The 25,280-nt window shown below is 35.9% G+C and overlaps 1 protein-coding gene across 1 annotated transcript in view; it reads right to left on the bottom strand.

The window, feature by feature from the left end:
- Positions 1 to 25,280, bottom strand: part of LOC135078066 (semaphorin-2A-like) — a 417,995-nt gene that overhangs the window by 248,547 nt on the left and 144,168 nt on the right. Inside the window, exon 2 of the mRNA XM_063972632.1 lies at positions 20,173 to 20,209. The gene's annotated coding sequence lies outside the window, so the exon portion shown is untranslated. The remainder of the gene's footprint in view (positions 1 to 20,172; positions 20,210 to 25,280) is intronic.

The raw sequence follows: 25,280 nt of genomic DNA, 5'->3' as shown, positions 1-25,280 counted from the left end.
GTAAAATTTTTGTCTGTCTGTCTGTCTGTCTGTCCGTCTGTATGTTCCTTATAGAAACAAAAACTACTCGACGCATTTTAACGAAACTTGGTACAATTATTCTTCATACTCCTGGGCAGGTTATAGTATACTTAGGAATTCCCACGGGAACAGGAATTCGCGGGAAAATCCTTTTGTATGAAAAATCAAAACCGCTTAAGTTAGACGCTTGAAATTTGGCATGCAGATACCTTAGTAAACTCACAGCATAGTTACAACAGGATATTGCAAAATTCCCACGGGAACGGGAGTTAGCGGGAAAAAATATTTGTATGAAAAAATCTAAACCGCGTAAGATAGATGAAGGGGGTAAAACGGGATCCACGCGTACGAAGTCGGCGGGCGGCCGCTAGTTTGAAATATAATTTGATTTGGTAATTTATTTGTAACAAAACCAAAATGTCGTCGTCGTCGTCGTTTCAGCCAAATGACGTCCACTGCTGGACAAAGGCCTCCCCCAAGGTTTTCCACAATGAACGGTCCTGCGCTGCCCGCATCCAGGCTCTTCCGGCGACCTTTACCAAATCGTCGGTCCACCTAGTAGGAGGCCTGCCCACGCTACGTCTTCCAGCCCGTGGTCGCCACTCGAGAACTTTCCTGCCCCAACGGCCATCGTCTCTACGAGCTATGTGCCCCGCCCACTGCCACTTGATTTTAGCAATTCTGCGAGCTATGTCGGTTACTTTGGTTCTCCTGCGGATCTCCTCATTTCTGATTCGATCACGCAGGGAAACTCCGAGCATAGCCCGCTCCATCGCCCTGTAACCCAAAATGTATCCAAAGCAAAAAAAGTAATAAGCTGTTTCTTCCGAACAACTTTTTAAATAAGCCTCACGAAGTTTATTTCATCGATGCATAATAAGTAGCAGACATTAAAGCGTGCCATCCAAATATTTTGTATTCGTGTTCATCCTAATACTGTGGTGATTAATAATGGTGGTGGTCTAAGCTTAAACTCGTATCTATTAAGACCATAGAAAACTAATAAGAGCATCGCAAAACAAACAACCCCAAAAATATTTCAAATTGTGGCGGAAAATTGCATTGAATCTCTTAAAGACTTCAATGCACATGGACGCACAATTGAAACGCAAATAAAACACTAATCGCTACGAAACAATTAACAAATACTTTCCCTCATTAGTCCATCTTCACCACTGGGCATAGCATTGCGCTTTGCTAAGGCTTGTAGTCCAATAAAGAGTGATAGTAGGAAAAATAGCTAAGCTTTTGTGTGTTTTCAAAATTAATTATGACTACTAGAGCAGGAATAAAGGTGGATTTACTTTAATTTTGTCTGACGCGTTGTGTCGTGACACATCAGAACGGAATCAGTCAGAAGCCATCACCACGACATAACAATATTGTTAACGTTACTATTATTGTATCTATAGATCGCAGATCGAAATTCGGCAAAATATGTACTTAAAATCTTTCCACAATGTAACCGAATGCCAGGCGGTTATTCACATACGAAAAAAAAAAATTTAGGGCTCACATAATTTCGTAGGCATACAGGTATGTTAACCATATTTACAGTCGTGGGCAACATACCTTATCCGCGTTAACTCCGACCCAGTGGGCCGAAACCCAGCGTTTACTTGATAAAATAAATTCGAACAAACGCATCGAATGCGGCAATATGAATCTACCTCTCTGAAGTTGTGCTAAGTGGCAACGAAGTGGAAAAATAGAAGCGGCCCCGGCTAATATGCGAATACTTGGGATTCCTATAGATGACGCCCGCACGCTCAGTGGGCTGAAAACCATCGGATTGGGCTCGCTTTACAGGTAAACTGGGAATAAGAATTATTTGGGATGAATCTTTCATGTCATTGAGGGCAATTTAAATGTCAATTTATATGCTCAGTTTATTGCGTATCGATTTTTTCACCCTAGTGTATTATTTTTCACATGTTTACATGAATCTTAATAGTTAGAAAGAAAAGCTGCAATATTTTCAAATTAGTAAAAAAACTGAACGTCGTTTTTTGAGTTGTATATTACGACGGCTGCAAATATCGTGGGACATCGTCTTTGTTTAAGAAAACGTCTGTGAGACAGACAGTAAGTTCCAAATATAATAATAGATGACTGTGTAGACTGCACATTGCACAGAAGTGCACAACTTAGGAATCCTAACTAACTGAAATCTAAGATAACTAAACACCGTCCTAAAATTACAACTAAGGACGTCCAACTTATCATTATGCAGAAAATCAGTTGTCTTTGTGCTAGGACAAACTTAAGGAATCGAGTTAGTTCATACAAGTTCTGTATAAAGCTTCGCGATAGTCTAGACAAAGCGGCAAATTTAATTAAAATGTACCCACATTTCTGTTGCGGTTTGGTTCGACCTACCCAATTGGCCTGGGGGGATTAAAACCCCTAGTTACTACCTACACTAGTCAAATAACATGTGTCTAGGATAGATAAAAGGCAGACTGAAAAAGGTTTCAATGGATGTTTTAGTTTTCAAACTTTTCAAATTCTATATAGTTTGTCCGTGACTTTGTCTACGTGAATTTGTGTTTATCACGGAAAGATAAAGTTGAGAAATAAACTTTATTCCACCCTTTCAATATTTTACTTCAAAATTTAGTTTTTCTTAAAGTTTAAATGTAGGGAATCTACAAACTACAAGGGAACAAGCTTTCTTTCGATTCTTCAAATTCTGAGATTTTAACGATTTATTTACATAGGTAAGCAGCTAATACGTTTATTACATTAAACAAAGGCACATAAAGTAATATTTATTATCGCTCTAAAAACAAAATCGTCGATCCACCGACGTTTCGACTCATTTAGCGGACCCCTCCGTTTTTTCCAGTCAGATTAATTCAGAATCGTTATCAACGCCTTACGATTGCCGGCAAATTTGTTACGGCACAGTTCACCTTTTCAGTCAAATTGCAAATTTTATGCGCAGCTCTGATAAAGCACCTATAATCATTATTATAAGTGATAAATTTGATTGAAATTCGGTCACATTTCGCGCCAGCGCTTATCTCGGGGTTGCAGTCGGTTGAAAAATACTTCTCCCTGCGTTTCGTGATTTGGCGACATCGTTTCGTCTTCCGATCGATTTGCTTTTAGTACTAAAATAAAGGTGTTTAATGTTGAGATTTGCATACTGGATTTTGCACGCTGTCGTCGAGTTTATTGCTGTTAATATTTGTGTTGTGTCTATAAAAAGCGTCGCAATAACATTTCTGATTTATTGTTACACATTTTTGTTGTGTCCTGACTTTTTTAAGCCTTAAAATTTACAGTAGATCCAACTTGTTTAATTGTAGCTAACATTTTGTCGAATTGCGTTTCTTAAAAATTTACTCATCATGAAACTTCAACAATAGAAAACTTAGTTATAAGTGCTTAATAAGATCACAACCTTATTAAAAGCCGTCTCAGCCACGGTAGGAAATGCACAAATAGTACAAATCGCATTTCTCGAAACAAAGCACTCGTGATTCTGTTTACGAGATCTCGTTAGAGTCTTAATGAATCTATTGAGAGTCCATGGAGCGTCGAAAGAAAGCTGGGGGTTAAAGTTGCGCTAATAATTCTCGGTAGAACTGACAGAACCGACACTCGGGTGTCGGTAAGGGCTCGTCTTTACTATACTGTGGTGTGGTGGTTGAATGAAACTGTCTTAAGAGTACCTTACAGTCTTTTAAGGGCTCTTTCAGTTTCTATGTTCAACTTTTAAACCGTTTATAAAGTGAATTAAAAATGTCGGAAATGACAACAATTCCATTGATTTGGGTATAACGATTTATTGTCATTATCACTAGATACTCTCGATATTTTTGTGAGTGAATTTTTAACAAGTACTATTTTATATTATTGTGATTAAATATTTTACACCAAGCAGGCCGACAGCCCGGCGGCTTAGAGTCGGCGGCTTTATTTCAAAAGAATAATGTCGACGTCTCATACCTACTTATTCGGCGGGTTTGTTATGTAGATGATATTGTAAGATTATTGTACCTAAATGATATTAATTTTACTGACGAATAAAACCACGACCCCAAAGTGATTTGTATTAAAGTTATTCATTGGAACGAAGCCTAATGCCATTTACTCTCGCTCGAAGTTGCACGCAGACGACACGAAATTATGCTTTCAAGTGCATCGGGTGTGATCTTAGAACTCATCCTATTACACACAATTAATGTCTCTTTATATGTAGAGACAACAATGCATCGGGCTTAGTTTTATTGGAAAACAGCTGTTATTGTCACTACATAAATATTACAGTGTTTTGCTTGACGTCCTGATCTGTAGATTCGTTCGTTCGTTCGTTTCAGCCAATAGACGTCCACTGCTGGACAAAGGCCAAGGATTTCCACAAAGACCGGTCCTGCGTCTGTAGGTATTTCAAAATATTGATTTATATGTTCTTCATTGCAAAAAGTAGTGCCGCTTTAAAGTTTATTATACACACAAAACATGTTCATAGATATTTTTATTAGGGCACGAAACTGAACTTACATCAGATAGCAGAATGAGAATGCCAAGTTAATATTTGGGCAGCGCAGGACCAGTCGTTATGAAAATCCTTGGGAGAAGCCTTTGTCCAGCAGTGGACGTCATTTGGCTGAAACGAATGAACTCTTATGAGATGAAGTACCTCTAACAGTAGTAAAATTTTTCAAGTTGCATTTCAAATAACTACCTAGATATTTTATTTTACACCTAGAATTGTAAAAGACACAAGCAAAGGAATCGTCTCCAGTCTTTAATCCTTTATAATATTCTCAAGACGTGACAAAGTTCAGAGAAATCATAGCACTCCTCGAGCACTCTCACCTGAGTGCATCGATCGTCCTCAAGCCGAGGGCTGGACTCAAATATTTTCGCTAAGCTCAAATCCCCTCGATGCAGAGAGGCTAGGCAACTGTGTTGCACAAAAATCGACAATCGATTAAACTGTAGTGATTCCACTCGATTTTTATACCGATATCGATAAATATAGCCAAATTCTGCATGTAAATAGACAGTGCAAATGCAAAATTTAGCAGTGAACGTCTGGGGAGTTGATGGTGGTGACCATGGTTGATAATTATATCTACATTTAGGTACTGTATGTTATGTAATCCGAAATGTTAATGTGTCTTATTGTCAAAAGCTACATAGATTAAAAAACAAATTAATTAATCAATGCTTGTTACAGTTTTCCTTGCTACGAGTAATTCTAAAGTTCCTTGACACATAATAGCTATAATATTTGATGAATTTATTATGATACGGTTTTATCGATATTGCTCACAAAAATATCCTGACAACACTAACTCAGGCATTTTCCCGAATGTTTGTATTTACTTTGCATTTATTTGGAACTTTGTAAGAACCTTAAAATATTTTTGGTATATTATTATGTGTTTTACATACACAAGTTTGAGAAGCTTCGTAGAGCCTTTATAACAAATTACTTTGTTAAGAAATCAAACTGTTATTCGCCTTTCGAGATGCATGTGATAATCTTTTGGACTTATAATTTTATTGCAATTAATATGACTAAACATGTAAGCGCTTTGGTTTTTCTGTAAGCTTATTATGTTGCTCATTAAATAAATAAATTACTTTAGATGTTTGTTTAGTAATTGAGCCACATGTGTGCCTATTTGTGAATTATTGGCTAAAAAGAAGCCCAAATCTTGGTAACACATAGTTTATGACAAGCAAGATACACTAAAGGTTTTGTAGGTGAAATATAAGAAATCAGTTTTAAATATAAATGCTACTGTGTCTAACAATCCATGACAGGATTCAAATATTTTCGCAAAGCGTGAATCCCCCGGCGAAGCGGAAGACCAAGGCATCTCCTGTCGCACTCTTCCGACGTTCGGGGGACTTGTGTATTTGCTTTGCATTTATTTGCTAGCTGTCGTGAAAAAATGTACCTATCTACTTCTAAGAGTAGGTTTGGATGTGTGTTGCAAGGTTTTGAAACTAGAAAAAAATGCGAGGGACAGGACTCCTAGAAGAGCAGGTTACGACTAGGTACATACTAATGTAATGATTTTAGAATTTATATTGTATTTTATACGATTAGGTATTGTTTTGTAACGTAAAACCTAAAAATCCATTATTAAATTAAAGAACTTTATTTGATTACTTCCTGGACATGTTGCAGATATTAGAATGATTTTAAAATGTATTCTGTATTATAGTCGATTATTCCACATTTAATATTTGATTATTATTTAATGTAAATATTCTAGAATTTTTATTGTATACAGTTTAGTATTGTAGAAATAAAAATCAACTATTATTTTTAATTAAATATTGTACTTGACTACTTCCGGGGCATGCCGTCGATAAGTCGTTTGAGCTGATCGATTTTGACGAATGGAAGGGGAAGTGACGTGATCGCTGGCATGCCGCCGGACAGGAGCGAATTGGGTTGTAGCATTGGCACAGTAAAGACCTCAAATCCCTACGTATATAGTCCTAGTTGTAAATTGTAATAAATGTATTTTTGGAATCAACAAATAAAAGGTGTAAAGTATCCGGAGTTTATATTTTATGAAATATCAGAAGTGCGAGTGATCCACATCTTCAGCCCACAGACAAAGGTATGTTAAATTATTGAGAACATTTTTTTTTAATACATATATTTATTAAGAACAATAATTGCATCTGTACAAAAGATTATTATCATAATAGATTTTACTAACTAAGTCTGAAGCGTATTTTTGAACTCATTTGTGTAGTATTGTGTTCCGTATATGGTCGGGGCTACTCCCCGGCGGAACGGTCATAATACAGATCACATGTGCATTCAAATTAATTATTTTGTTCGTATTTGATCGGGTCTACCCTCGGTTAATACTAACATAAAAGGACGCGTTCATTTGACTTAAGTAGATAATTTTTCCGTTTGAAAATACCGACTAAAATACATAATTTGTAATGACAATGCAACATGTTTCTTAATAAAATTTTGTATTTGTTTAATATGTATTACGCTCGAATCTTGTGTGCTGTATTGCGTCTCGTATATGGTCGGGGCTATTCTCCGGCGGAACGGACATAATACGGAGCACATTTGTATTTAAATTATTATGTTTGTATATGATTGGGTCTACCCTTTGACGATATTAACATAATGAAGCGTGTACCTATATTTTAAAAACTACTGAAGTGCATGTCGAATCTTGTGTGCTGTATTGCGCAACGGGCATAATGCGGAGCACATTTTTTATTCAAATTATTATGTTCGTATATAAACGGGGCTATCCTCTTGTTACACTAACTTAATAAAATAAAATTTTATTTTCTTCAGACCGATTTAGTGTCGTTGTCTATTTTTGTTACGGACTAGTTAAGTGTGCTATGTCCTGATGCTATACAGTCCGATTAAGTGTGTCGGAATTTATTTAACGTGAAGGACTAGTTAAGTGTGCTATGTCCTGATGCTATACAGTCCGATTAAGTGTGTCGGAATTTACTAACGTGAAGGACTAGTTAAGTGTGCTATGTCCTGATGCTATACAGTCCGATTAAGTGTGTCGGAATTTATTTAACGTGAAGGACTAGTTAAGTGTGCTATGTCCTGATGCTATACAGTCCGATTAAGTGTGTCGGAATTTACTAACGTGAAGGACTAGTTAAGTGTGCTATGTCCTGATACTATACAGTCCGATTAAGTGTGTCGGAATTTATTTAACGTGAAGGACTAGTTAAGTGTGCTATGTCCTGATGCTATACAGTCCGATTAAGTGTGTCGGAATTTACTAACGTGAAGGACTAGTTAAGTGTGCTATGTCCTGATGCCATACAGTCCGATTAAGTGTGTCGGAATTTATTTAACGTGAAGGACTAGTTAAGTGTGCTATGTCCTGATGCTATACAGTCCGATTAAGTGTGTCGGAATTTATTTAACGTGAAGGACTAGTTAAGTGTGCTATGTCCTGATGAAGATAATTCAAAGACTTAGTATGTTAGTTGTATGACCGATTAAGTGTGTCGGCATTTATAAACGTGCAGGACTAGTTAAGTGTGCTATGTCCTGATGGAGATAATTCAAAGGAAGTATGTTAGTTCTATGGCTATACAGACCGATTTAGTGTGTCGGCGGTATTTATTAACGTTAAGGACTAGTTAAGTGTGCTAAGTCCTGATGAAGATAATTCAAAGACTAAGTACCTATATATTAGTTCGTATAGTACCTATTAAAAATCCCCAATTAAGGCAGTCTAAAACTTTATAAATTTAGTATTTATGCAAAATTTAACGTAATATAATATCGATTGTAAATTGGCTAGTTGCCCCTTCAGTTTATCAAAATGCGACTACAAAGCACTCGTACGGCTAGATGCGCCTACAATCACTTATACAAAGTTAGACAACTTCATATTGTTGAAGACTTGAGGACAAGGTTATACTAGCACAAATTACTGAAATAATATGTGACCAATTTAATACTACCAATATCATTCTCGTAAGTCGAGTATAATTAATTTATCATACTATTCATTTGGTCAAGGTTACTCCTTGATACTGTTGACCCTTGATACGCTTCTTCTCAACACTTACCGAATGTTTGTCTCGAAGCACTGTTATAAAAAAAAAAATGACATGTATAGGCTCCTTAAGAGCATTTGACGATTTGTAAAAACAAATGGCAATGCCAGATTTTGTATGGAAAGTGGCGTCTTTTTTTTTTCGCGCGGCCATCGACCAAACTTTGTTTTTTGATTACAAAATAGTGTAATAAACCAAACTTACTATGGCATGTATACCTCTAAACTCAGTCTGAACTGAGTTACGAGTATTAGAAGTTTGATGATGTTCATACTAGATTCGCTTTTTGTGCGCAAGTTTTGTAAGAAAATGCAACAAAATATTGCGCTATTTTTTTATTGCGCTGATTCTGCTCCATACTGATGTCTGGAGCCTTTAATGGATGGTATTGTTTGTTTACACATACAATCTCACTATTTTGTTGCAATTTCTTACAAAACTTTGCGCGAAAAAAGCAAATCTAGTATGAAAATCATCAAACTTCTAATGCTCGTAACTCAGTTCAGACTGAGTTTAGAGGTATACATGTCGTAGTAAGTTTGGTTTATTACACTATTTTGTAATCAAAAAACAAAGTTTGGTCGATGGCCGCGCGAATAAAAAAAGACGCCAATTTCCGGCATTGTCTTTTAATTAGTCTATACGAATAAAGAAAACTTCGATTTTACGATGCGACGACTGCTTGTGCTAGTGATAAATAAGGTTCATAATTATTGTAGTTATATGCAGACTACAGACTTGTGTAGTTTTATTATACGCTATTATTGCAATAAGCACTCGAGGTATGGTGAAAAGACATAAAATTTGTAAACGCTATGTAGGATACAGTTGAGCTATGTATGATCCACGACAAGTAGCGGCCAAGTATGCCGATGGGCCTGGTGTGTCCTTGATTTTTATTATGAAGTTTTAGCGGCCAAGTGTGCCGATGGGCCAAGTGTGTCCTTGATTTTTAAATTATGAAGCGTTAGCGGTGTGATCATAGTTGGTAATTGTTTGCATTTATTTATTTATTTTAGCTAGCTAGCTTTTAGCCTTTCCAGTTTCTTTTTTTATGATAAAACTAACTATATTATGTCACAAAAAAATTATATATTGTGTCACAAAAAAAAAATATCACGCGCGTATCTGTTTTTAAAAACCGGGATCCTTCGTCCTTACCCGGGACTCAAACTATCTCTATGCCAAAATTCATCAAAATCGATTTAGTGGTTTAAGCCTCAAAGACAGACAGACAGATACTGGTAGACGGAGCTACTTTCGCATTTATAATTTTAGTATAGATATTAATATAGATATTGAAGTTATAATATAAATATATTACCCACCTAGTATTGAAAGGTCATGAAGTAGACACACTTAACTAGGTGTGCTTGCTGGCATTTCAGGCGAGCCACCTTGCGTTAAAGGGCTAAGTATGTCCAGAAGACTCGCAAGGTGTGCTTGCTGGCATGTCAAGCGAGCCACCTGGCAGTGAAGGGCTATGTATGTCCGTTTGATAGACACACTGGGTGTGCTTGCTGGCAAGTCGAGCGAGCCACCTGGCGTTGAAGGGCTAAGTATGTCCGTTTAGAAGACTCGCTAGGTGTGCTTGCTGGCAAGTCAAGCGAGCCACCTGGCGTTGAAGGGCTAAGTATGTCCGTTATAAGACTCACTAGGTGTGCTTGCTGGCATGTCAAGCGAGCCACCTGGCGTTGAAGGGCTATGTATGTCTGTTTAGTAGACACACTAGGTGTGCTTGCTGGCATGTCAAGCGAGCCACCTGGCATTGGGCTATGTATGCCCCTTTAGGAGACGCACTGGTTGTACTTGCTGACTTCCGGTAGGATTTTGCGGGTATGTCAAGCGAGCCAACCAGTCGTCACAGGATTATGTATGAAAGTTGCATAAAAAAAATACAAACATAAAATCTTTATTTGTGAAGCATAAGTAAAATGGTTACATGTAACAGTGGAATTACCGTGCTTTGCTCAAAGAGCATACAATAATTGTCGATTACTAGATTTTAATATTTAATTTTGGATAGGAGATAAATTAAACGTGCTTTAAATATGAAATTAACATTGAACATAACTCCCAATTCTGCAATTGACTATAATTAATAATCTGTATTGACAATTTCACAATTTGACATGTAATGAATATTATAAATAAATTTCTTATTCTTATTATTCTTATTCCCAGAAAATGTTGAGTTGATACTTGTCATACACAGTTTATTCCGTCGAGGACTTTATTTCACAGTTGAGAACAATGACGTCTGAAGATGAATCCGGTACACCACTGGGGACGCCCGTCAGCCGACGACGAAATAAGCGAGATAAGCGTATGAAGTTATCTTCGTCATCCAAGTAAGGAAGCGTCACCACGTCCGTCTTTTATGGAGCGAAGTTCCAAGAAAATAATGCAAGGGGCTCATCTTCGAGCTCTACTGAAGAAGCAAGCAGGTTAGCAGCTTAGGTTCGAAAATACTCTTTATTGAAGTATTTTGAAATTATACTGAAGAAGCAAGCAGGTTAGCAGCTTAGGTTCGAAAATACTCTTTATTGAAGTATTTTGAAATTATTTTATACGTTTAGTAGTTACGTAATTATTCTTTTAATAACAGTTTTGACAATGTAATCCCTGAACTCAACTTCAAATAGAATGACTGTTTTGGTAAATGGAAAATCCATAAACGCGTACTTAATATTTTTGTAATGAGAGCACTCTTTTACGCAAAACCGATACTGATGTAGGTACTTAGTTTGGCGAAGCATTTTGATAATACTCCATTTGTAAGAGATTTGGTCAGTTATCATTCTTACCTTAAAAAGAGTTAATATAACATGAATATTGATAGTATTGACGTTGTAATAGAATTGTTAGTAATCAATGATGTATTCATATACAGACCACTGACAGAAATGGTCGTAACTTCTCGGAACTGCCATTTCTCATGGTTTTGAAGAAAATTAAGGAAATATAAAGAAACACGGATCTTAACGCGACATTTAATATGAGTTGCATTATGCATATAAATATATTTTGAAGAGTAGTCCTAAACTAACATTCTATTAAGGTCCTGATCAGAAGAATTAATTTTAAACAGAATATTTTTGAAAACCACGAAGACGTTTTGAAAGTTCTTGCTAGCGGTACGATAGAAAATGCAGGTGAACTATTCTAGTTTTACCGGGGATAATAATTCAAATTGCCTGGCGATAAGCGTCGCCTCTCGATCAAAATCTTTACGTGGGTTCGATTCCCTCCTTAATCAGTTCCCTTTTTGTTTCAAATAAAAAAATATATATCAGGAGATTGTTATGATCGAGGAATATAATATTGCGATCATAATAATCTGAGGCCGAGTACCGGATGTTACAAAGTCTTTTGAATCCACAATGGCGGAGATGAAGTCGTTGTTAGTCATAATAGTCATGTCTCCTAGTAAATAACACTTCAAGCTAATATTTCTTATAGCTAGAACAATGACATAACCAAACCACAAAAAAAGAAGAGCTTTAGTTCAGCGAATAGCACTACAGCGGCTACCGACAGGTGGAATACTCTTTTGATATTAAATGTCGATTTAGATTACAGATCTATAGTGCGCTGGGTCGAAATACCAAATTAGTCATAGAGCTTTATAGCATAGGGAAGGAAAATTGGCTATTGTCTCTTCAAATAGAGGATACAGAAATATTTAGAAAATTTTAAAACCTGCTGATGGTCAAGAATGTAGTAATATTCATCAAAATTATGTAGTCGGAAGCGTACAGAAAGGTTATAAAAAAAGTGTTTCAAATACAAATAAAATACAAAATTATTTATTATGAATTATAGGTAAAATGGTGACATGTTACAGTAGGTAGTATCACTATGTTCCGCTCAAAGAACATAAAAGTTAGTGCGCTTATATTAAAGATAATATCAAACAAAAACAAAAACAAGTTGAAATAATTGTTATTTCTGACAGGACTGCTACATGTACCTTAATTTTGAGTTTCCGTCCCGTAATAATAGTCCCGTCAGTAATAATAATGATAGTGACAATGAAAGTTTAAAACAAAAAGTTGAAATACAGTTTTTACACTATAATGAATTATTTAGATTCCTCTGCGAAGACGATAGACGGTAACACAATAGAATAATAATAAATAATAATACACACTGTCGTAGACGATTTTTCTAAAAAGTATTGTGAACTGTGTGTATAGAACTGAAAACAAAAAGTACAAAGCTTGTGTCAAGTTCTTTGGACCCTGTAAAGTGACAGAAACTTTAGGTAACATTACATTAGGATAGCTGGTGTTCCAATTTTTGCCAAAGAAAAGGTAAACCTTATTACGTTTGTGAAATGCGGCCTACAAAATTCGAGCTTAGATTCATGTTGAGGCCTTGGAAAAATCATAATTCTGATGAAAGTATCTAAAGTAATAAATAATTAACAGTATGCTCTTTATGTAGGCATAATATGCTCTCTGTAGGCAATACCAGTTAATATAAGTAATAATAGGTATTATCTAAGAAAAGTTATTATGTATAGATTGTTGTACCCAACCGGGTGTGCATAGTTCTTAAGTTACTTGGACTAGGTTTTTAAGTTTTCTACTGTACAGTAAATACAACACTTTTTCCCTTTCTTAACACAATTTGCACATGATTATAGCACTTATTTACAAGTTGTCAAAAGTTGTATATTTTATATGATTCGAAATTAATATTAAGTATAGTTTTGAAATTAATATTAATGATTTTAGAATAACTTTATTAGACGTTAAGACCAGGCCGAATGTAATGATTTTTATATTTATTAGACGTGAATGCCAGGAGGCATCACGGTGACGGATGGCCGAATGTAATGATTTTAGAATTTATATTGTATTTTATACGATTAGGTATTGTTTTGTAACGTAAAACCTAAAAATCCATTATTAAATTAAAGAACTTTATTTGATTACTTCCTGGACATGTTGCAGATATTAGAATGATTTTAAAATGTATTCTGTATTATAGTCGATTATTCCACATTTAATATTTGATTATTATTTAATGTAAATATTCTAGAATTTTTATTGTATACAGTTTAGTATTGTAGAAATAAAAATCAACTATTATTTTTAATTAAATATTGTACTTGACTACTTCCGGGGCATGCCGTCGATAAGTCGTTTGAGCTGATCGATTTTGACAAATGGAAGGGGAAGTGACGTGATCGCTGGCATGCCGCCGGACAGGAGCGAATTGGGTTGTAGCATTGGCACAGTAAAGACCTCAAATCCCTACGTATATAGTCCTAGTTGTAAATTGTAATAAATGTATTTTTGGAATCAACAAATAAAAGGTGTAAAGTATCCGGAGTTTATATTTTATGAAACTAATCATGGTCAGACGTCTCATCATCATCATCATCATTTTAGCCACAGGACTTCCAGTGCTGAACATAGGCCTCCCCTAATGGTTTTCACATCGCCCGTTTGGTAGCAGCCTGCATCTAGCACCTTCCTGCTATCCTTATGAGGTCGACGGTCAACCGTGTATGTGGATGGATGCCAGATTCTGGAGTGGAATGGAAGCCCGTACCGGAAAACGCATTGCAGCATGTGGGTCAGACGTCTATGACTTATATTTTAATAATTTTCTCCTTTCGTTATCTTATACAGCTAAGTGAAATGATCTTTAAAAAAATACATAGCAGATTTTCTAACCGACTCTCTTTCTTTGCGGTCCAGTGTACATTCTTAAAAAAACCTACATAACCTTTTTAATAATAACTCAAATTAATCTATGAAATCAAATCTAAAATCTCGTCCAAAGAGAAGGCACAAAAACCGGCGCCAACAAACCGTCTGTATCAGTCTCGATATTGCGAAATAGATATTCGAGTTGAATTTGACGAGACGCTATTAATTAATGCCGTCCATTAGCGCCGCTCGCTCAGAGCGCTCTATCGCTCTAAACGCAATTAGTTCACGGCGGCGACACCGCTCGCTCCACCTAAATATAATTCGCGCCCTAATAACATTAATTCCCTGAGTGTTCGTAAGAAATTCTAGTTCCTAATGAAATATTCTGATCTGGAAAACTTGTTTAAAGTAAGTGGATTGCCGTGTAGAAAGCTTGTGTTGCTGCTGGGACGGATGAAACGGCGTGAGATATGAAAATTGGAAAGTTTAATTTTATTTAATCTCACCTAAACTGAAGAACGTTTCAGAGGTTTGAGAAAATGATAGAAAATATTTTTATATTAGGATAGGCAATATTTTTAAAGGAAATGGATTTTACAATTTGTAAATTAGTCAAAATATTATGTACAGTTATTGAAAAATATTAGCTGATACAGATAGTAAATCTTATATTATTTTAGTACCTACCCGAAACTTAAACTAAGATTATCAAAAATTTAATTTGAATATCCAAGTCATATGGAGATGTTTGATTCTTAATTTTTTTGTTAAAAAGACCACTTTTGTTTCATTTCATATTTAATTTAAGTGATTTTTCATATTTAATTTAAGTGAAATGGAGAAATCTAGAGGTGTTCTGAGAAACAAATGTTTGTAGCACTAGATGAGCGCTCTGAGCAAGCGTTGGAAATGGACGGTATTAATTCAAAGCGTCAAATTTCAAATTAGTCAGTTACGTTCTGTATTACAGAAGCTGTAGCTGCAATTCCATGAATAGAAACATTTATTTTCAATTTAAAACAGGTAGGTACTACTGATATTAAAACACCTCGCTGCAAAATTAATTCTAGCTCAAAAATAAAATACATAGAAACCTTTTTGTCTCGTTATTAAATTATTTGTACTCTAAATTTCATAATGTATCTATTTCAAGTTAGCAAACAGTAATTCAATAAAGAAAACATAAATTGGTTAGTAGACCTCTTTCTACTAACCAACTTAGGCCTTTCAGTTGGCAAAAGTATTTACATTAACAGTGTCTCGGTCACCGTACTCAAAAGCTAAATAAAAGTGAGCAGTGGATGAAATAAATTAAGTTTTAATTTATCTAAGTATGCTAATAAAATGGCTAAAAATATCCCCGAAAAAGACGTCAGAGGTGAAAAATAATAAAATGATAGAAGCATTGCGGCAAAGAGTACAATTGTAAGGCGGCAGATGGTCCATAAACGTCGAAATGTTCAAAGTTGCTCGATGGAAGTGCGACAACAAGTGTGACTTCACTAGGGCTGTCAAAAGTAAATGTTAAATAGTAAAATATTTTAGTTTAGTTTTATTTAGGTACTTACATTTTAAAAACATTTCATTCCATTGAGTATTCTGTTACTTTACTGAATCTTAATTCATACACTAGTCCTTCACAAAGTAAAAATAAAACATTTATACAACTAGCTTTCCGTTTTGTAATAGAATAAAAATATCATTGCCTCAGGCGTACCTATTATATTGATTGAAATAGCTATTATTAGATACTAGATTGAAAGAAAAAATAAATTGTGTCGACCCTTTATTATTATCTCGGAATAAAAAACAGTTTTCATGGAAAATACTTATGACACAATTTTCATAAGACGTTACACAATAGCCTGTAAATACCTACTTATACATATAACCTATAAAATACCTACATAAGTGACTAAAAAGTATTCGCTCTCACCAGTTGGCGCCACTAGCCAGTAAGATGTTAATCGCTGATAGCAATGACAATGGCGCAAATTGGTAAGAGCTTAATTAAAGTAGAGGCAGTAGAAATATCCGTATTGTCACCACTGTTCCCAATGAGGACATTAAACTAAATTCTCAAGTTTCATTAAGACGTGGCAACCCTAATGGTGTCATCCAAGTGCCGCTTAAATAAAAGAAATGATATTTCACTTGGCGAAGTGAACAGCTGACGTGGAAACTCCGTGTCAGTTTGATAATTACACTGAACAATTATATTAGAGAGTTTCGTGTGGGTGATGTTTGAGAAAATTACAGTTTCGTACCAGTTTTTTTGGAGAATTATTTATTACGAAAACTGTTTATTATACCCATACGTTGTCATTATATGGGTGTCACTTATAACTTCGAGGGTTTCTTGGTAATAATTAGTGGCGATAATATGGGTAATAACGGTAAATGTTAAAGGTGTCATGCCATTTGAGGCAGTGTTAGAGAATTTTCCATCCCCATGCGTTATGGTTTGAATTTTATTGGATTGGACTGTAGTTTGGCCTAGTCTTATGTAATAATCCCGTACTGTATTAGAAAGAAAGAAAGAAAGAAAGAAAAGTATTTATTCAATGCAAGTACAAAATAAAATAACAAATAGATATAACAAAACCAAACAGTATGGTACATGCACCAAAATGGCATCTGCTCAGTATAAGCCGTGACGGCAGAGAGCACGTCACGACCACTGGTAGGTATTCTGCGGATGCCAGTTGAGCAAAAGGATTAGAATAGAATCTAGAATTATGAATGTCACATACACACAAAGAAATTGCTGTATTGCAATCAAATATCTCTGAGAAAAACCTCATTCATCACTACCATTATCAGCAAACTAAGGCACTACAAATGTCTTTAAATCTACATATGAGTACATAAACTACATTTTATAATTAAACAACCAGTGAGCCTTCTCAATAAAATGAAAATTCGTTACACCGCTGTTTATTTCACGAGAATATAAATCGAATATGTTTCTCAATCAAAATTTTTAATATGATTTTTCCAGATCAACCCCGTTTTAGCTCTAAGAATTTAATATCGTTTCAAATTGGCAAAATAATAAACGGTAACGTCAGTTGCAGGAAATGCAATCACGTCAGTTATGGGGCGTAATTAAATATTAAGCCCGGCTGCGGCTCACACTTCTCTATGAGTGTTGGGTTTTTTGTGGCTAAAAATTAATTATTTTATGAGCCACATTCATAACAAGTCATAATCGTATGACAACCAGATAAAAGGCTATTAATTTTGCTAACCAATGAATCAAATTTAAAACTGACACCTTTATATGGGATACACTAATTTGAGGCTGATAGAATCTGTACATAGCAGCTTTAGATGTCTTAAGGCTGAATGATGATGATTATGAACTTTCTAATACCTATTTAAGCTTTATTTGACCTTTAAGTAATAAATTATCTATTTACCTACGAATATTCCGGGTAGTTTAAAATTTATTCAAGAGCTAATCACAAACGAAATACGCATTGCAAACGGTCGACGTAAACCTTCTTTAGGATTTCAAAGGGCGAAGTAACGAAAGCAGTGCATTGCAAAAATATTTCAACAAGCTTTAGTCCGTCAGAAAGATGTATTCACATTTCTTTATGGTCATTGAAATACAGTCTCAAATCCGCCGTCTACTTTGCAATCCCAATACCGCCAAAGATGTGAAATCTCAAACGGCATAAGCTTAAGAAACATTATACCAATGGTATGGTACGAGTACGGTACGGTACTAGAGAATTTTGAATTTCACGTTAATTTCATCGTTGATCGACTAAATATTTTCACAGGCTCTATACAGTATTTTGCTGAGAAATTCAACGACATTTACGCTTTGAAGTTACTCCCAAAAATACAAAAAAAAAACACCTCTACGTAACTACTGCCTACTTAGTATCCGATTTTAAAAAAATATTTTTATCAGTGTGAACGAGTGATTAAATAATATTTTATGTTGTTAAAAAAGTTATATTAACGACAATTGTGAACGCCTTTTTTTGTTTTAGTTTAACTCTCAATCGTTTCGTTGTATTTATTCGAGTTTTTATTTGAGTCCTACTAATACTTAGCCTGTACCGGTCCCTCCAAAACAATGGGTAGTTATTAGTGTTAGTAATATGCCTCTAATTAAGGGTTTGGAAGAGGGTTAACTGTCAAATCCCCTCGCTGCGAAGGGCACGCATACGTTTAATATTTATTGAGCCCTACCGAGGCGAACCTTTTGAAGTATAGTTCTAAATTAAGTATTTAAAGGGTTATTAATAGTTTTATATTTATAATGTATAGATATTAAGTTCTTATCAGAAATAAATAATTTAAAGTAGAGTTATGATTTCACATTTAAAAAATATTTCATAACCTTTCATAACAATTTTGGGGGACGCCTTTGTTCAGCAGTGGCAGCTCAAGGCGTAAAAAACTATAATGAAAATAGTCTACTATCAAATAAAAGTCCGTAGCTCATATATTATTAAAGTTATGGTTGCAAAGTGACAAATAAAATTAAAATTTGAATATCAAAATCCATCACTTAGTTGCGTACCTAAAGGTTAACCATTAGGAGCGCCTAACGCATGACGTGTTGAGAACTTGAGAGCTTAAGGTCTTAAAGCATTAGCAATTTCATAATCGTCATAAAACCGCTATAACACTAAAATGAATTAAACTACCAGGCCTATACTTAAGTTGCTGTTTAAATCTATTGGACCGCAGTGTCGTTATTAGCCTACAGTTTGTGCGTCTCGTAGTTAATTAAACTCAGGTTAGATTAAACGGAGTGCAAGGTACTTCAGGGGGCTACCACTGACTCTTTAGTGGGGCACACGAGATTGCGTATACGAGTATTAGAGCTTTAGTCGCAGCTTGGGCGACGAGGTTTTTGTCTGAAATGTTCAGCTTTCTGAATTTCTCTTGCTCTCTTTCTTATGCTTTTTATGCACGTAAACGACTTTTTGTGGCAATTTAGAACCTTAGAGCAGTCAATGATTTGATATTTGAAATTGTTTTGAAAATAATTACCGGGAAAACTACTAAGCCCAAGTAATTAAATACTTAATTGTAACTATAACTATAACCAGTGTTTTTGTATGGTGTTTGACTGACTTTTGACGTTTTCTGTAGTAAATGTAAGATGGTGCAACCCAGCCTAAGCCTAGGCGCAGATCACCGTTTTTTGTCGGCCGATAGTTGGGTCGGGCTGTTAATCAGTAGGGAGATGTACCTATGAAAGCGTGCACTTTACACCGATTTGGTATCGGCCGATTCTTCATACAAATTAGAATCGGGCCGAACTATCGGCCAACTAAAAATCGATGGGCTGCGCCTAGGCTAAGTTTAAAGGCTAGTGAAACACGACATACCTATTTCAAATTGGAGTACATGAAAATTGAACATTAGTGCGGTCAAATTAATAGAATTTTGAGGCATTAGCATTTTACATACATTTTTACATTGTTAAAACCATTAACTCTGTGCTAACTTGTTTGCATAGACCTTTTCATAACTATATATAATGTATGTACACATATTCAGAAGAAGTCAGTGGTAGGACCCCGCTGAATTATAAATAGCAGTTGCGGAGTAATTACAGCCTCCTCCATCCTGTGAGTATTGGTACGTAAATGGTTATTAATATAATTAGTTCACGCTCATTATAATTATTATACCGCCTGCTTGCTCTGAATTGACAATAATAATACAAATATGAGCCATTAGCGTTTGTATTTGTATGTCATTAATTTTATGCCAAAAACTAGGTACGTTGTTTTGTTAACGAAATGTATTATGTTTCTTACGTAATTTAATTTTAAAGTTTCAGTATCTGATTTTAATTACGTACTAATAATTATGTTTCACATAAATACAAATTATTATCCTAAAATATTATATTACGCATTAATTAAATAAATAAGTTTATAGAAAGGTGACTTACCTGTCTATCTTGAAACTTTTATGACATCACTCGACATCTGTAACAAACAAACAAATATAATATTAGATAATTAATATTGCCTTTTAGAATATCTAGAATTTCAGACTAGATATTATCTAGTCTGAAACAAGTACTATTTTGGTTCTAGTCTTTTCTCTAATTTCTAAACCATAATACAATAAATATTTATCAGGAACTTTTTTCAGCCGAAAACAAATTCTTCATATTCGTGCTATCTATAGGTACTTCTATATCTATAATAATATTATAAATGCGAAAGTAACTCTGTCTGTCTTGCTTTCACGCCTAAACCAATGAACCGATTTTTATGAAATTTGGCATAGAGATAGTTTGAGTCGTTGGTAAAGAAGATAGGATAGTTTTTATCCCGGTTTTTGAAACAGGGACGCGCGCGATAAAGTTTTTCTGTGACAGACAAAATTCCACGCAAGCGAAGCCGCGGGCGGAAAGCTATCTTTTCTCTATTTCTTCCTTTCCATGTCAAATGCACACCCTAATTCGAGTGTACATTACAATAATTAGGGCTGACACAAATCGTAACGCACACTTTGACAAATGGAAATATAAATGGCACGTCAGACGTAAACACTGCCGTGTCAGATGCTTATCAGAAAATTGTTCACGGAGGAGCCCTCGCGAGTGTCGTGACAACGAAACCACGGACTACATTGGCTGGGCAATCGTTACTTACGCCCGCATTCACAAACAATGGTTGCTTAAGTGAAGTAGAAAATCGAACGCACAGCGTTGAATAGAGCTCTGTGATTGGTTCGTGTGTCACTCTGTGCGTCCACGTATGTGTGAATACGGGCGTTATTTTTGCTTAAAATTTTGGAAAGCAAGACTTAAGTCTGAAACTGGCAACAATTCATATTTTTATTTACTTTTTGACAAGTTTAGTGGCATTTGAATTATACAATGCAATCTTATAATAATTGAGCTCAGAAATCTTAACATTATTTTAACTTTGTGTCTAAGGTCTTTAAATTAAGGAACTAAACTAATAACTAACTAAACTAATTAAATATTCGACCTGATGCAAGAGATGCAAAATGAGAATGATAGATAATACTTACTAGTCTCTAGGATTAGATAATAATCATCTCTTATTTATTTCCGACGTTTTTTTTATCACCTTTTCAGAACATGGACATTATAGCGGTGCCATGATACAGCTTTATTTAGTAAAATTCCAAAAAAATCACAGAAAAAAGTTTGAATTTTTAGATGCCCGCCGTGATTTGTTATCCAAACTAAAACGCGTGTTTGTCTAACATGTATTTGACATTACACATGCAACCATAATCGGTTGCGGACGAATTTTTCCCGGATTCGCGCTCCATATGCCAGAGTTTGTGTTTTACTCATTCAATTATGCAAAGCTACCATTTGTTAACAGATTTCGGGTAATTCGGCGAATGTTGAGTTGGTTTTATGCTAATCAGCTTAGTGTCCGTTATTTATGGTGGGACAAGTTTATAAACATTTGCTATAACGCCGATAACGCTCTTCCACCCAATTAATATCAGAGGCACTCACTGCCATATGATTTAAAGCAGAATTAATGCCGTTCCAGCGAATTGTTTTTGTTTTAATTGTTATTTTGTGTTAATTCAATGTAAATACAAAGCAAATGGACGGTGAAATGCATTACCAACTTTTTGCTGTTGAAGGTTTATTTAGTCAACTCGCGTTAACAATGTGCGTTAACGGCTGCATTAAAAAGTTATTTTACGGTTATAACATAAAAGCTAAAAGAAGTATGTGACATTCTATTATGGGACTAGACATCAATTGCAAAGAGCACTAGAGCTTTAAAACGCATTTCTCCGTAGACTAGAGTTTGATGGAAATGCCCACTATTGACAAAATTCTTTTTTTCTATGGTCTACAATAATTACCTGAAAGATTTCAAATGAAAACAAAATAAATTAAAACGAAAAGCTAGCTTTTCGTACATAATTCAAACTCCTTGTTTTCGTTAACTGCAGTGGCGGATTTACCAATAGGCCAAGTAGGCCAGTGCCTAGGGCGGCAGATTTAGAGGGGCGGCAAATTTAGCAAATTTTTTTTACAGTAAAAAATAATAATTATACGTATACCTACACAATCCATATATAAATAATCGATTAATAAACGCACTTTACGCACTGTAATATATACTTAGGTACTTATGTGATCATGAATTTTAAAATATTCCAATAGCGTTTCAATAAAAATAAAATAAAAAAACTCTTAAGTAACACAGGATCTTCGGAGCCTAGCACGAGCACCATCTCTCCACAACTTCGTGTATATTGTTTTACAGGGTACCTAGCCCAGAAGAAAATTTACTTTTGAAAATTCAAGGAAACGAAAACTGTACATTTTTGTAGAACTTAAGCTATTGCAATTTAAAGGAAATTTAGTGCAATTTATTTTAAAATTTACTATCTTTTATAAATTTTATCGTACATGTGATTCCCTTGACGTTTACAACATTCGGTCAACATACATCAACATTTTGGAAAACTTTCGTAAGCGCTGATGCACACGACGCCGCCGCCGCGCCGTCGCCGCGCCTTTGCACTGTTTATACGCGCCGCGTGAACACCGCTGCCGCTGCTTACTCGGTGCGTATGAACAGTGTAGCGGCGCGGTGACGGCGCGCGGGGGCGGCGCGGTGACGGCGCGCGGGGGCGGCGCGGTGGCAGCGTCGTGTGCAGGAGCCCTTAGATAGAGTTACCTCAAAATGGATTCAGGATGGCTGAATGCTGCAGAGTTTTTGGATTATTAGAGTATGTATACTCTGCTCATAAGGTAACCTCACAAAAAGAAGTCTGCTGGAATGAGATTAGCGCTTCCTAGAGGCAGTGAGATTTCACCACTGCTTAATTGGTTTGTTGCATTGAAAGGATGATTAATTTTGGGAGCTCTATACTGGTAGGCTGAAAAGCTTTTTGATTTCAAAGCTGCAAGATTTGCAAGGTTATGACCGGAGCACTTAGTTTCATCAAGATGGGGCTACGTGTCACACTTCAACTGACAGCATTTAGATGGTTAGAGACATGTTCCCACAAAAAAATGATTTCAGGCAGGGGTGACATCTCCTGGTCACCAGGAAGCCCTGATCTCACTCCAGAAAATTAATTTTGTGGTGTTACATTAAGAATAGAGTATACATTTATAATCCAACAACCATGCAGCAACTGAAGCTGAGCATTCGGCAAAAAATTTAAAATAGGTTTCAAAGTAATTCTGACGAACGCATTCCAAGATTTTGATATATGTTGATCGAATGTTGTAAGCGTCAAGGAAATCTCCTGGGCGATGTAATTTAATAAAGGTAAATTTAAAAATAAATTGCATTAAATTTTCTTTAAATTGCAATAGTTAAAGTTCTATAAAAATGTAGGTACAGTTTTCGTTTCCTTGAATTTTCAAAAGTTAATTTTCTTCTGGGCCACCCTGTATTATCAAGCCTTGGTCTTTCTGTTTACCTTTAAGTAGTTCTTAGCTAATTATACTGGATATAGCACTTCGCATGGCTCTGTGCACATTCAGGTGAGAAGCTTTTCTTGCTTAAAACGGGTTAAAAACTATCTACGATCTACTTTAGGCCAGTAGAATTAAACACAAAAATAAATTAAATCGGAAATAATTACTACTAAAGATTTTAGTGCTTTAATGGCTTCATTAGTTGCCCATAAAGACTCTCCTAGGTTTTCGACTTCGACGGAGTTGTGCTGAAGTAGTGGGGGCCCCCAAAAGGGGTTTTTTTTCGGTTTTCCGGTTATACCGCGTAAAGGACTTACCCTATCGAAAAGTGGTCTTCCTGAAGGTTGAAGGGCATTTCATCCTGCATTAAATAAGACCAAATTCATAAGTTTTGAACAAACCGTTCTCGTGCAAATGTTCGGCAAAGTAGAAAATATGTGTATAATTAATGACCCTCTCCACGTCCAATGGCTCATTACCCGCAGGCTTCCAAGTCTTGAAAAGGAGCGCCTCAACCAGTGTAACCCTATCAAGGCTTACGTGCTGGATGCGCCTATCCTTGTTCGTCCCAGCCGTTCCTTAACTGCGGTTGCTGCACCTCTTCCTGGCACTCACCTGAACGACTCTGTGTTACCTACTGTGGCTGCCCCTCTTCCTTGTATCCTCCTGCAGGACTACGTTGCCTAGCCGTATGCCTGGTCTAAGGTTCGACGCCAAAAATCAATAACAACAAGTTCATATTAAAACGCTGAAGAGTTTTTTGTTTGTTTGTTTGAACGCGCTAATCTCAAGAATTACTAGTTTGATTGAAATAACTATTTTTGTGTTGAATAGCTCATAAATTGAGGAAGGCTATAGATATACAATTACTCTACGACTAATAGAGGCGAAGCAGTAAAGAAAAATGTTGCAAGCACGGAAAATAGTATTTAAACTATTTTCTCGCGTATGAAGTTGATTTTGTTGCGTCGAACCTTGGACCAGGCATATGGCTAAGCAATGCAATCGTACAGGAGGGTACAAGGAAGAGGGGCAGCCACATTAGGTAACACAGAGTCGTTCAGGAGAGTGCCAGGAAGAGGTGCAGCAACCGCACTTAAGGAACGGCTGGGACGAATAAGGATAAGCGAATCCAACTCGTGAGCCTTGACAGGGATACGCTGGTTAAGGCGACCCTTTACAAGGCTTGGGAGCCTACGGGTAACGAGCCATTGGACGTGGAGAAGGTCATTAATTATACACATATTTTCTACTTTGCCGAACATTTGCACGAGAACGGTTTGTCCGAAATATATGAATTTGGTCTTATTTAATGCAAGATTAAATGCCCTTCAACCGTCAGGAAGACCAATTTTCGATAGGGTAAGTCCTTTACGCGGTATAACCGGAAATCCTAAAAAGCGCCCCTTTCGGGGGGCCCCCACCACTTAAGCACAACTCCGTCGAAGTCGAAAACCTAGGAAAGTCTTAATGGGCAACCAATGAAGCCATTAAAGCAATAAAATCTTTTGTGGGAATTATTTCCGATTTAAAATCTAATTCTTCTGGCCTATTAATGCTTTATCTCTTTTGTGCATAGAGTCAGAACTTACGAAAAAGATTTCATACGT

The sequence above is a fragment of the Ostrinia nubilalis genome, chromosome 14 (assembly GCF_963855985.1).
Source record: "Ostrinia nubilalis chromosome 14, ilOstNubi1.1, whole genome shotgun sequence".
Taxonomy (NCBI): domain Eukaryota; kingdom Metazoa; phylum Arthropoda; class Insecta; order Lepidoptera; family Crambidae; genus Ostrinia; species Ostrinia nubilalis.
Note: the sequence above shows the minus strand (reverse complement) of the source record. Positions and strands in the feature narration are given on the sequence as shown.